The sequence below is a fragment of the Camellia sinensis genome, chromosome 3, assembly GCF_055761805.1.
Source record: "Camellia sinensis isolate YWXY chromosome 3, ASM5576180v1, whole genome shotgun sequence".
Lineage (NCBI taxonomy): Eukaryota > Viridiplantae > Streptophyta > Magnoliopsida > Ericales > Theaceae > Camellia > Camellia sinensis.
The window spans coordinates 57,891,765-57,905,293 of record NC_138963.1 but is presented as its reverse complement, the minus strand read 5'-3'; the positions used below and the strand labels follow the sequence as shown (position 1 = coordinate 57,905,293).

Here is a 13,529-nt window from a genome sequence, read left to right as displayed (position 1 = left end):
AAAAAATATAAAAAATAATTGATTTTTTTTTTAACATTTGGTGTAATTTTAATTTTTTTAATAAAATTTATACTTTTAAATGTATTTAAATTTTGTACTTTTTTTTCTCAAACTGAGTCATAAAATTTCAAAAAAATAAAAATTATAAACAATAAATATTAATTTAATAAACCTAACCTATTTTTTACATTTACAAAAAATTAAGAACAAAATTTTTCATAAAATTTTACCTTGAAATCCCCACTCAAAGTTTGGGGACCCTCAAAATTATGCCCTAATCACTCCTACGTTTCTCATCTCTCTCACGCGCGCGCACACACAACTACTTCCTCTCATCCTCCTCCCTCACGGACGATTTTCTTCCTCCCATTCCACGTTGTACCGCCTGAAATCCAAAGTCGCCACCGGCGATTGACGAACGTCGACTATTTCATTCTCACCAGTAAGTTGATTTCTCTTTCTCCATCTCTCGATCTTATTCTCTGCCCTAATTTCTCACAAATCGACATCCTCTCTTAGCATTCTCTACCTCACACACTTTCACTGCACTGTAATCACTACCGCACCACGCCACCGTTGTCACCATCTCTCTGAATCCAGCGGAACCCCCTCCGTCGCCACAGTCCCCACATTCGCACGACCCATCCCACCGGTAAGCCCGCTTTCCATTGCTTTTGTTGTCCCTCTACATCCTCTCTTGCTTCCTGCCATCGTGCCCTAATTCTCTCTCTCTCTCTCTCAGCCACCTATTTCGTTCTGGGCATATGTTAATTTCCAGATTTGGTAATTCCAGGAGTATTTTGTGTTGGTACTTCACATTTATGTTTCTTTGATCAATTGCAAATTCAGTTAAACACAATATTTTTATGTTGGATGTACACATGAATTATTGGAAGAAAAAACCTAGTGTGAACTAAGAATTTGGGTCTTGTGTTGTAGTCTATTTAATCAATTTATTGACTTGCACTGCTATAATGTGTGTAATTTCTTATGTATGATTGGTTTTGTATATTATTTGAACAAGAGGAAAAGGACTATAAGGCACCTCACAACAGAAAAAATGTATGCAAATAGTCCACCAAAACAAACTTTAATCATGTTAAAACCTCTTGAGGTTAAGGGTAAAGGGGTAGTAGTTCAAATCTGGTTTCAGGTTTTCAGTTTTATTTATTATCATCATTATTTTTTGTTTGTTTGTTTTGGTTTGGTATGATGCTTCGGATTGAATCCTCCAAATATCATTACAAGAAGTGGTTTTACAATTCATTGATTTAAAAATTCATAGTTTGGGGAAGGTTTATAGTGATTTAAGTTACTTAAAATAGTGATTCAATGTTGAAACAAAGTGATTAATATTTGAAACTTATTTACGAAATGGTAGTAGAATTGATAAAAGTTGTTTGCTATCTCTTGCAATGAATTTGGTCCAAAGCATTTATAATTTATTCTTAATTTATATTTTATATATATATATATATATAACAAAACAGGGGGACTAATGGGATGGTTATCCTATATGGACATTTGATTCAATGGTTGAGATAGTCTTTCTTTCCTTTAGCTTTCCACTGTTACATTACAAATGTAAAATGTAAGTGAGAGGATCTATCTTTGAAAGCTCAAATTCATTATTTGCTTCAATCATGGGGCTCAAGTTGAGATGAGTTCAAAATTCAAAACTCAAATCCTGTCTGAAGTTGACACTCTCATTCGTTGCTCTCTGTCTCTGTCTCTCTCTCTCTCTCTCTCTCTCTCACACACACACACACACACACACACACACACACACACACACATCAGATGACACTCTCATCAGTCCTCTCTCTCTGTCTCTTAGCTCATGACTCCGCCTCATTCATTCACTCATTCTTGGGTGTCTTCCAATACACACCATCACAATGAATCCTCCTTTCCATCAATTCCTAACTCTAGCTTAGCTCATAACCAAGTTTGATTATGTTTGGGTGACTCATTTTGATTATGTTTTTTTAATTTTATTTTGTAGGTCTAAGATTTTGAATATCATAAGAGCCTCAATGGAGTTGTTTCATAGTGGTTTTCTTCCTCTACTGAGAAAGTACCCCAAGTTAGTTTTGGTTTAGGGAAATTTTTTTTTTTCATTGCTCTGTTTTGGGTTATTTTGGGTTTGTTTGTGAATGATTTATCTGAATTGAAATGTTTTTTTTGGGTTATTTTTCATTGCTCTACATATTTGTGTGTTCTGTTTTGGGTTATTTTGGGTTTATTTGGGAATGATTTATTTGAATTGAAATGTTTTTTTAGGTTGTTTTCCATTGTTCTACAGATTTGTGTGTACTAAAATTTCTTCCATGAGTTGGCATATCTAAGTTTATACTTTAAAGAAATTTACCCATGTATTTTCAATGTTTTCATTCTCTTTGGATTTTTATTTATTTATTTATTTTTATGTGTGGGGTCAATGCAATAACACTAGCAAGTGTGCTTGGTTTGTTTTTGTAGAACTTCCTAGAAATTTAAAAATCTTTTTTGTTTTCTAACGGATGGGATGATGGATAGAATTGCATTTTGCATATAGCTACACTTGCACTATGCGTGATTTATACCTTGAAAAGTAACCAGCCCAAAGTTGGAGATACATCAATGTTGGCCTCTCTTTAACTTCCAGCTTTCTTTTCCAGCTATTATGAAAAGTAATGTCTCTTATATTCTTCTTATCTTGGCCCCTTGGTTGCTGCTAATTTCTTTTGGTGTTTTCCCAGATTATCTATGTAATATGGTTATTTATTGCTATATTTTAGTAATGAATAACGACAAAATACTAGAGTTTAGCAATGTTGCTTCAATAGTTACTTTGCTATTTTTTAGATTTTTCTCACAAAATATCAAAAATGTTATATATGGTGTTGATTCAATAGTAACTTTGATTTTGTTAGATTGTGGCTTCACAACATTGGTTACATTGTGGCTTCACGGCATTGGTTTTTAAATGATAGTCTGCAAATCCTTAGCTGCTATATTTCGTAGTTTTTGAAGCAAATTTCATGGCTTTGTCTTTGGCTCTTCATCATAGTGTTGAGTTCACTGATTTTTGTTCTTCTGAATAAACATTCTTTTGGTAGCCCTTCTTACAACTTTTTAGGCAAGTAAATTCTTCTCTACTCAGTGAATTAAAGCTTGAATTATGGTTACTATATTTATAACCAAGGAAGCACGGGTGCGGGTACGAGTGCGGTATGAGTACGAGTGCAGGTACGCCGATTCGGCAAACCTCAAAAAAAATATGATATGGGTACGGCTGCGGTAAGCCGATATATATATATATATGTTTTTCTATAATTATGGTTAAAGGGTCCAACCTACAAATTAAAATTAAATATCAAAACTAAAAAGAGAACTACTCATTTTCCTATAATTTAAAACCATTAAGCGTTAAAAATAATATTTGTAAAATCTCTCACTTTGACATGTTATGCACTGTGAATTTGTTATCATAATTTATTTTTAAAATCTTTCTTTTTGCTCATCAAATTGCTATTTTTATAGGGTGATCAAAGAAATAACAGGAGACCAAAGAAAGATTTAAAGTTAATTGCCAACAGTAAAGGGAAAAAAATTCTCAATTGAGGCAGGTTGTCAATTGCAATTTGCATAATACATAAAATTGCATCATTTCCAACCATTACTAATCAACTAATACCGTATCAATTTTTAATATTTTGTGCATAAACTTTAAAAGTTTGTTATGATTAAAGATTTTATAAAGAAATTCTAAGAGGATTTGAAGCAAAAGCATAATGCATAGTCATACGCAGAACTGTCCTTTATAGGCCTTGTTATTTTTTTTGTTCAAATTGCTTTTTAAAAGCATCAAAATCATTTGCTGATATGCTTATACAATTCATACAAATAGACAGGACAGCAGAGAAACATCAAAATTGCTAATCTGCAAGGGAACCAAAAAAAGAAAAAGAAAAAAGGAGGCCCCGGCGTACCCATGGCGTACCCACGCCGTACCTGAATGAACCAAACGTACCGGATCCCCTTTCGCAGTACCCGGTACGCGTACCCATGACGTACCCATGCCGTACCCAAATGAAACAAACGTACCGGACGCCCTTTTGCCATACCCGGTACGCGTACCTGCACCCGGCACTCGTACGACACTATTTTTGAAGTACCCGTGCTTCATAGTTTATACGTTTATAACAATTCTTGTGTTTTTCAGATTCTTTGTTATCTTAATTGATATGTAGTGAAATTTGCTGGTAACAAAAGAGTACTAAGCTCCTGATCAGGAAGCTTCCATTCAAGAGGCTTGCCGTGAAACTGCTTAGGACTTGAAGGTAATTGAATGGTCGCAATAGATAAACATTATCATATTTAACGTAATTGTTTAGTTTTTTTTTTTTTTAGTTTTTTTTTTAATGTTTTTGATTAGTAGTGTATGTTAATGTTAATGTTAATGTTTTTGAATTTTTTTTGTTGGGTTGTGGATTTGAATAGGTTACATTCTTTGATTCTATTGTTTCTATTCTTTTGTTTTCAAATTGTTACCTCTTCTGCAATTTGTTGCTGATTTACTTGTGTATATGTGTGTGTATGTTTGGAAAACTTTTATTTATGAAGGACATCATTATTTAGCAAGTTTGGTCCCCCTCTCCCTCTCTCTATATATGTATGTGTGTATTCTTTCGCAGTTTGATCATTATTGTTGCCTCTATCAGGTGAAGCTTGAATGACTACAGTGACTGTAGGTTAGACAAATGCCTATTTTTTTGAATTAAATGGTTGGTCATAGATTTCAAAACATTGTTGACTATGACTTCTCTGTTTTGTCTTTTTATTTGCCAATTTTGGTTTGGTGAAAGTAGTTTGTGGCCCTTTCAAGAGCTTTATATGACAAATTTGAGTGTGGACTTATTGATAGTGTGTCCAATAAAGCATCTATCTAATTATTCCTCTTTGGCACCTATCAATCACTCTCGGTAGAAAAATACCAAATGTGATTTAAATAATTTATCGTTTTTAGTTAACAAGTTTTGTCTTTGAGTTTTGCCATTTTAATATGCTTTGAAATTCTGTATTCTTAAAAGGAGTAGTGTGCATTAGAGCTATCCTCCATATAATTTTCTCTCTAATTTATACGAATTATGCACAAGTTTCTCATGTCCATCATGGTTTAAAATTTTTCTTATTGCTAGCTACTTGATTTCTATATGAAATTTCTAAGAATGTTGGTTTACTTCAAATATGCAAGAAAAACCATGGACAAAGTCGTTCAATAGAAAAGAGGCCAGCTGCATGCAATAATCATAACTTTTTGAGCAAGGATGTGAATGACATACGGATGCGGATATGTCTCCTCTCCTGTTCAGTTGAGTCATGGCTGGTGTTGGTGAAAGAAATTTGTGAAATATTATGGCTGGTTTTAAGGCTAAAGTTGGTGTTGGAACTTGGTGCTAATGAGTTTCTGCTAAAGCAATATAGTGGTTATAGATTCGAGCTTCAGAACATGGTGTTACATTTGTGTCTTTTTAATTGTAGAAATAGAAATTTGGTTTGAATTTTAAGGTTTGTTAGATGGTGTTTAAAAGACAAATGGCAGAAATTTATAGATTGGAGCTTCTAAGGTATAGTTATTTTTTTAAAAACTTTTTTTGGGGGTTAATTTGTTATTGCCTTTTATTTGGAAAGAAAACAAATTACTTGGATTGGTTGGTTGGTTCGTTATTATTGAAAAATAATAAAAACTTTGCCTTGCTCACTTTGATCTTCTCTCTTCACTCAAAATTTTGCATGAAATTTCTGATTTATATATATATATATATATTTGCAGTGATGACGTTAATACTCCAGATTTGAGTGTATGTTTGTAGATATAAAGGTGCACGACTATATATGTATATATATAACTTCATATCTGAAGGTACACCTATATATGTTGCAGATTTGAAAGCATATTTGTTCTCTATAGATTAGTTTTCTTTGCTTGTGTTATCTTGCTTAGGTCTTGAAATCAACGGGAGGTTAGTGGACCAGCTGTTGTGAGACTCCGAAACTCTGCCTTGTATGTTAGTTTTAGTTTTTAAGTAAATTGAGATCTTTGGTTGTTTTATCCTGTTTTTGTTGTTATTGGTTTCTACTTTCAGTGTATGCTAGCTATGAAAGTTTGGTGAATTGTTATGTCCTTACTTATCTATCAGATGTTTTGAGGGCAGAAGATGGAAACCAAACACACACTAATTGAAGAGAATGAGATTCAGATTAAGAGCGAGTCTACTTCAGGTACTTTTATATTCCTATTAATGAATGCTTGATTAGATACTGCTTTTGTTTCTAATTGCCTTTCTTTGTGGTATATTCTTAATTTTTTGCTAAATGAATGGTATCCATTGGTTAAAGCTTCCTCTTCGCTGAATATGCCTTTGCATTATCTGGACAAATTTGATGTGTAATTTTCTAACTTTAGGCTATAGCTGGATTAATGGGCTCAAAGCCAACACTACAGTAGACTTATTTTGTGTTAAATTAGGGTCTTAGTCATTTCTGATAATGGTTGTGTTTTTTTTTTTGAATTTTTTGTTATTGGAATCTTGGAATGAACTTGCTCCAACAAAAAATGATTATGAAATCTTAAATTTATCAGCAGCAGAGAACAAAAAAACTGAGACACGAGTACGGTCTCTGTGAATATTAGTCTCTTAGTGAATATTGGAGGGTGAGTAGAGAGTACCATCTTCGTTCAATAGAAAAGAGGCCAGCTGCATGCAATATAGCTTCTTGGCAAAGTTGTTAAAATCGGGATCCTATGTGGGATCGTTGGAAGGGACTAGTGGATCTGATGGTAGAATCGGATCGAGGATTGTAAGATTCTACTTTCAATGTAAAATAAAAAAAATTATTGATAATGATAATATATATTACGTAATTTTAAAAATATTAAAGAAAAATGATAAATTCGATATAATGCATCTTTTGTGTTAACATAAATTAGAAGAGTTTGAAAAAAGTGTTTATAGTCAAATTTTTTTATATAGATATACATATATATAAGAAATAAATAACAACAAAAAAATTGTTAGGATCGGGATCGTAGTAGAATCAGGATCGTATGTGATTCTACACGATTTTATGAATAGGATTATAGTAACTTTAAGATCCTACTAAATTTAAGATCTAGTGTGATCCGGATCGTTTGGCACAATTGAAATCGTAGGGTCATAAGATCCTACGATCCGGATCGGGATTCCGATAACTATGCTTCTTGGGTACGTAAATGGCTCACACCTGGAAAGGCTAATATGAGGGGCCAATATAAATTGTAATAACCTTCTTGGTTTTGTGCTGTGTTTGACCTGTTTCTTCCATAATGTTTATATGTTTTTCTATTTATTTTTTCATTAGTTCAAAACAAACAAATGTTCGACAAATACCTTTTCTTTTTGTGCCTTGTATGTAACACTTCACTTGCTTTGTATTCTTTGTTAGACATTCTACATTTTAGTCTTACGAAATTGGGAGCTTCTACTTGTGATGAATGAGTTGACATCACTTCCTAATGTTGCAGGTCATATTTGAATTAGATATAGTTAATATTGTTGCATGATTTTGCAAGTGAAGGCTAAATTGAAAATTTTGAACTCAGAAGCCCATAAAATGGGATTTTTTATCGTCTATGACTTCTCTCTAGCTTTATGCCTCCCTATCATTAGTTGCACTGCACTTTCTTTCTCTACAAGAGTTACAACCAGATGCTAATATGCACACAGCTTCAGTTTCTTATTACCTTTGGCATTTTGGTAACTTAAAATACCCTTGGTCTGAATATTTTGCTGAATTATTAGGTTATTGGACCTTCTCTCTCGCACCTTTTAAACGAATGATGGGGGCTATTTAACTTGCAATCCCAGTCCACTCAAATATGATTTCTACCGCGAATCTTGCCCCCAAGCTGGGCAAATCATCCGATTAAAGGTTCGTCGTCTCTACGAAGTCTACTCCAATGTCTTTGAGCATTATTGCGGCTCATCTTCCATGATTATTTCAATGAGGTGAAATTTCTTGTTCTTAATTCTTGATATTTATTTTTTCTTCCTAAATTTTTCTCAAGGAAAAGAAATCCATGGTTTTTTTTTTGTTTTGTTTTTGTTTTCAATGAATGTCCTTTACCTTTTGCATGAATTTTGTTATTTGTCAATTGGCTTGAGCCCTCCAACTTCTTTCTCTAATGTTATTGCAATTCAAATTCTGTGTTATTTATTCTGGATTGCTTTGTTTGGTGACTCGGGAAACTCAGGAAAACAAAAGAAATTGAACACTGAAAAAGGATTGGCAAGTAGTTAGCAACTCAAATACTTCAATACCAAGAGAATTTTACAATTTAGAACAAATTAAGTGTTCTCAAATAAATTTGGATATGTGGAGCGGACTTCTGCCTCCCGTTCTCACGTTGCTTCCTCAACCCCATGGTGTCTCCACAACACCTTCACTAATGGTATAGTCTTACCCCTCAACACATGTTCTCGGGTGTCTAGTATTTGAACCGGCCGTTCTTCATATGAGGCATCTTCATCTACCTCCAAGTTAACCCAATCATGCACATGCGAAGGGTCGGGTTCATACTTCTTAAGCATAGACACACGGAATACGTCATGAACTCCAGCAAGTTATAGCGGTAAGGCTAAACAGTATGCCACTTTCCCAATTCGCTTCAATATCTCAAAAGGTCCAATAAACTTTGGAGATAATTTCCCACTCTTACCAAATCTCATCAAACCCCACCTTGGTGAAATTTTAAGAAACACATGGTCGCCAACCTTGAAAGATAGAGGTCGTCTTCACTTCTCAGCATAACTCTTCTGTCGACTTTGAGCTGTAACTAACTTCTTTCGAATGAGAGCAACTTTCTTGGTCGTCTCTCTAACAATTTCTAGGCCTAACATCGGTGTATCGGCCACCTCGGCTCAACAAACTGGTGATCTACAAGGTCGGCCATACAAGGCTTCAAACAGTGCCATCTCGATACTAGTCTGATAACTATTGTTATAAGCGAACTCGATCAACGTTAGATGCCTCTCCCAAGACCCCTTGAAAACAAGGACACAAGCTCTCAGCATGTCCTCCAAAATTTGGATAGTGTGCTCCGATTGCCCGTCGGTTTGAGGATGGTAAGTTGTGCTAAAGGTCAACTTAGTTCTCAACGCGTTTTGTAGGCTTTGCCACAACTGGGCGGTGCAACGAGGGTCTCTATCGAAGACTATGGTGACCGTAACCTCATGAAGTCGGATTATATCTTAAATGTACAACTTTGCCAAATAATCAACTGAGTCACTGGTGCGCATAGGATTGAAGTGTGTGGACTTAGACAATCTATCAATGACCACCCAAACGGCATAATTGCCCCGTTGTGTTCTAGGAAGCCAAACTACAAAATCCATGGTAAGATGCTCCTATTTCCACTTAGTTATCGGTAAACTTTGTAACAAACCCGCTGGCTTTTGGTGCTCGGCCTTCACTTGTTGACACGTAAGGCATTTCGAAACAAACAGAGTGACGTCACGCTTCATACCCCTCCACCAAACCTGACAGCTAAGATCATGATACATTTTTGTGCCTTCCGAATGTACCGCAAGGCGTAAATGATTAAATTATCGGAGAACCTCTTCTCTACAAGATTCCAGATTGTATGTTCAAACCCTTGAGTTGGAAATCCGAGTGTGTGTTCAAACCCTTCTCTTTCTTCCCGTTGGAGATCCTATCATGGATTGTCTCCACCTCACGGTCACCTTGTTGTGCCTCTATGACCTTACTAATCAAGGTGGGTTGTGCAATCAAAGTAAATAAGGTAGCACCCTTGTTGGACTCATCCAAATGCAAATTGAAATTATCGATATTGCCTAGCATTACCCATTCCCTAATGGCCACACTTGCCAAACTACTCACAGATTTCCGACTCAAGGCATCGGCCACTACATTGGTCTTTCTCGGATGATAGTGTAACTCGAAGTCATAATATTCCATGAATTCCATCCATCTCCGTTGGCGTAAATTCAAGTCTTTTTAGGAAACAAATACTTTGGACTTCTATGGTCAGAGAAAACATCAAACTTCTCACCATACAAATAATGTCTCCAAATCTTTAAAGCAAAAATTACCGCCACTAACTCTAGATCATGGGTGGGGTAGTTTTTCTCATGAGTTTTCAATTGTCGTGAACCATAGGCCACAACCTTCCCCTCTTGCATCAACACACAACCAAGCCCATCCCGGGACGTATCACAATAAACGGTGTAACCCAAGCCTCTTTCCGGAATTATCAAAACCGGTGTGGTGGTCGACCTATTCTTAAGTTCTTGGAATGACTTCTCACAAGTCTCGTTCCACACAAATTTAGTACCCTTTCTCGTCAATCTAGTCAAAGGTGTGGCTAGTCTAGAGAAATCTCTTATGAAAAGACGATAATACTCGGCTAGCCCTAGGAAACTCTGGATTTCAAATGCATTCTTAGGTTGCTCCCAATCTTTCATGGCCTCTATTTTAGAAGAATCCACCGTTATCCCATCTCCCGACACAACATGCCCCAAAAACTTTCCTTCCGTCAACCAAAATTTACATTTCTCAAATTTCGCATACACTTGGTGCACTCTAAGTAAGTCAAGCACAATCCGCAAGTGTTGTTTGTGTTCCTCCTCGGAGGCTGAATAAATCAGATGGCGTCCACAAAGACAACTACAAAACGGTCCAAAAATTCTCGGAAGACTCGATTTATCAAGTCCATAAAGGAAGCCGGTGCATTGGTTAAACCGAAAGACATAACTAAAAATTCGTAATCTATAACATGTGTGAAATGCCGTTTTCTGGATGTCCTCCTTCCTAACCCTTAACTAGTGATACCCCAATCTCAAGTTCATCTTCAAGAAGCAACTAAACCTTTTAAGTTGGTCAAATAAGTCATCTATTCTGGGTCAAGGGTACTTGTTCTTGACTGTAATTTTATTCAGTTTGCGGTAATCAATACCCAACCACAAGGACCTATCATTCTTCTTTGCAAACAGAGCCGGTGCTCCCCAATGTGATGTACTAGGGCGAATGAAGCCCTTGTCTAGAAGTTCTTGGAGTTGGATCTTCAACTCATGCAACTCGACGGGTGCAAATCTATAAGGTGCCATGGAAATTGGTGTCGTGCCAGGCACTAAGTCAATGGAGAATTCAATCTCCTGATGAGGTGGCAACCCAGTAAGATCTTCAAGGAAAACATCAGGGTATTCACAAACTGCCATTGGCAAATCATTCCGAACCATGCTACCCTCACTAGCTAAGGAGATAGCAAAAAGAAAATTAAGTCCTCATCGACCCTTAAGGTCAAACAACGGGGGAATCGAACCGTCAACCCGATCACACCGAAAATGAAAACAATCCCCGGTGGGTGTACATACGAACACTCTGTGTCGTTGACAATCTATAGTAGCTCGGAAATGTGCCGACCAATCCAAGCCCAAAATAATATCAAAAATATGCATGCCTAAGATGATGAAGTCAAAAGAGAGTCAATGATCTGCGACCTCAATCTCGCGAGAGTTGCACACTCGCCCCAATGCCACTCTCCTTCCAACCGGTGACTCAACTCACAACGGCGACTCCAACTGCTCAACCTCTAACCCCAATGCAGTAGCAAATGCAATAAATATAAATGAATGTGACGTACCTATATCAATCAACACATTTGCCAACGAATTGAACACAACAAAATTACCTCTCACAATAGAGGATCCTGGCAACTGCTCCGACGCTGTAACAACATACATGCGTCCCTGTGGCCTCTAATCAACCTGCTCATCTCTCGAAGCATAAGCCTGTTGTACTGACTAAGCCATGGTGGCTCCCTAATTAGCTTTGGTGGCCTGAACTGAATGAGCTTGCTTGCGGCTTTGAGTCTGCCTCGACCCTGAGGCTCTAGGTGCGCCTCCTAACTACGGGCAAGCTCTCCTCATGTGGCCCGACTGACCACATTGAAAACATGTAGGCCATTATCCCTTACTCTGGGATTGACTCTGAGATCGGTTAGGTGGTGGTGGTGGTAGTGGTGGCAAGATCTGCTGCCCTCCTCCCTTTTGTGGGCTGGAATTGGCCTGGTGACCCGGTTGGCTACACTTGGAACATAAGAAACTGCTCGGAGCATTCTTTCTCGGGCCCGCAGTAGGCAAAGGAAAAGTAGATCTAGACTGCTGTGGCTGGAGCTGGGATGAAGAAGTGCTCCTGTTCTTCTTGCTGGGTCTAAAGTTCCCCTATGACTCTTGGCTCCTAGACCTCTAACCCCGAAGTCTCTCCTCCTTGGCCTGCACTATAATCTCTACATGTGTTGCCGCCTCCACAAGATGGTCATAGTTCTGGATCATGTTTCCAACAACCTTGAATAGAATCTTAGTTCTCAACTTCTTCTCGAACTCTATGCAACGATGCTCCTTCGTTGCTACTAGCTCCGATGCAAATCGGGACAAGCTAGCAAATCGGGACAAGCTAGTGAAGGTCACTTCAAATTCGGCCACGGATATATTTGAATTGGAAAGTAGTAACAAAAGCTTCCCAAGTCGGTTCCACCCTATCCTTAACATACTTCTACCATTGGCCCGCATCCTCTTTGAGATAGTATTTTGCTAGAGTCACCCTCAACTTACTATCTTCAATGTGAAGTATCTCAAATGTTTTCAGTGTTTGCTCCAACCATTCATCTGCTTTTTTGGTCTCTGGAATCCCATGAAACTCATTCGGTTTAGCTTGCAAAAATTCCTGAGTAAGGAAGGCTGCTCTAGTCTCTACGGCATTTTCCCGGGCTTGATTCTCTGCTCTCAACATGTTCATCGATCCCCTCAAGGCCTCCGCCATCTCTCTGGCTAAGGCACCCATAGCGGCTTGACCCGCTTGCTCGGGGACTCCTACTTGCCCCTTTTGCTAGGCCACGTTAGCCGGGCTTGCTTGTTCGACAACATTAGCTTGACCGAACCCCTCCTCTTGCACTGGAACCTCATGAACTGACACCTCATGAACACCTCGGTGAGGCCTATCACGTCTCCCGCCTCTACCACCACACGCATGAAATCCTTTTGACATCAAGGACAACAATAAACAACTTAGCAAAATAACACGTATGTGCTTGCAATTTCATCTCACACGTCACATCACAATAATTTCGTAAGTTCCCATTTCATATAAACACTCTGTTTCACTCCATGTGAACACATTAGTCACATAATCACATACAAATTACTCCTTTACGATGAAATTTGTCTTGTGAAATACCGAGAGTTTCTATCAAAATGAGCATTGATCAAATGCCTTTCTAATAAGACTTCAACGAATTTAATAGGCGCAAACAACCTAAAAGTTCAATCACATACTCATCTAGTCACATAAACATGTTATCACATAACACTTCAATCATGGAACATAGTTTAACAAAATAAATCCATTGTGGAAAAACAACCACTTCTCGCGAGCCCCAAGCATTCAAACCCGGTAGTTCTGAGACCAAATTGTCACACCTCAAAAAT

At 37.3% G+C, this 13,529-nt stretch overlaps 1 long non-coding RNA gene across 4 annotated transcripts; it reads left to right on the top strand.

Annotated features, from left to right (window-relative positions):
* Positions 1-221: 221 nt before the first annotated feature.
* Positions 222-8,237, top strand: LOC114303010 (uncharacterized). 4 transcript variants are annotated; one of them, XR_014363947.1, is made up of 6 exons: positions 308-442; positions 3,526-3,611; positions 3,893-4,112; positions 4,208-4,325; positions 6,186-6,267; positions 7,827-8,237. It is a non-coding gene; the product is annotated as an uncharacterized LOC114303010 (long non-coding RNA). The 4 variants fall into 4 exon arrangements; XR_014363946.1 differs by lacking the exons at positions 3,526-3,611; positions 3,893-4,112 and adding an exon at positions 2,916-3,121 and having other exon boundaries at positions 222-442; XR_014363944.1 differs by lacking the exons at positions 3,526-3,611; positions 3,893-4,112 and adding an exon at positions 2,006-3,121 and having other exon boundaries at positions 266-442.
* Positions 8,238-13,529: the final 5,292 nt, after the last annotated feature.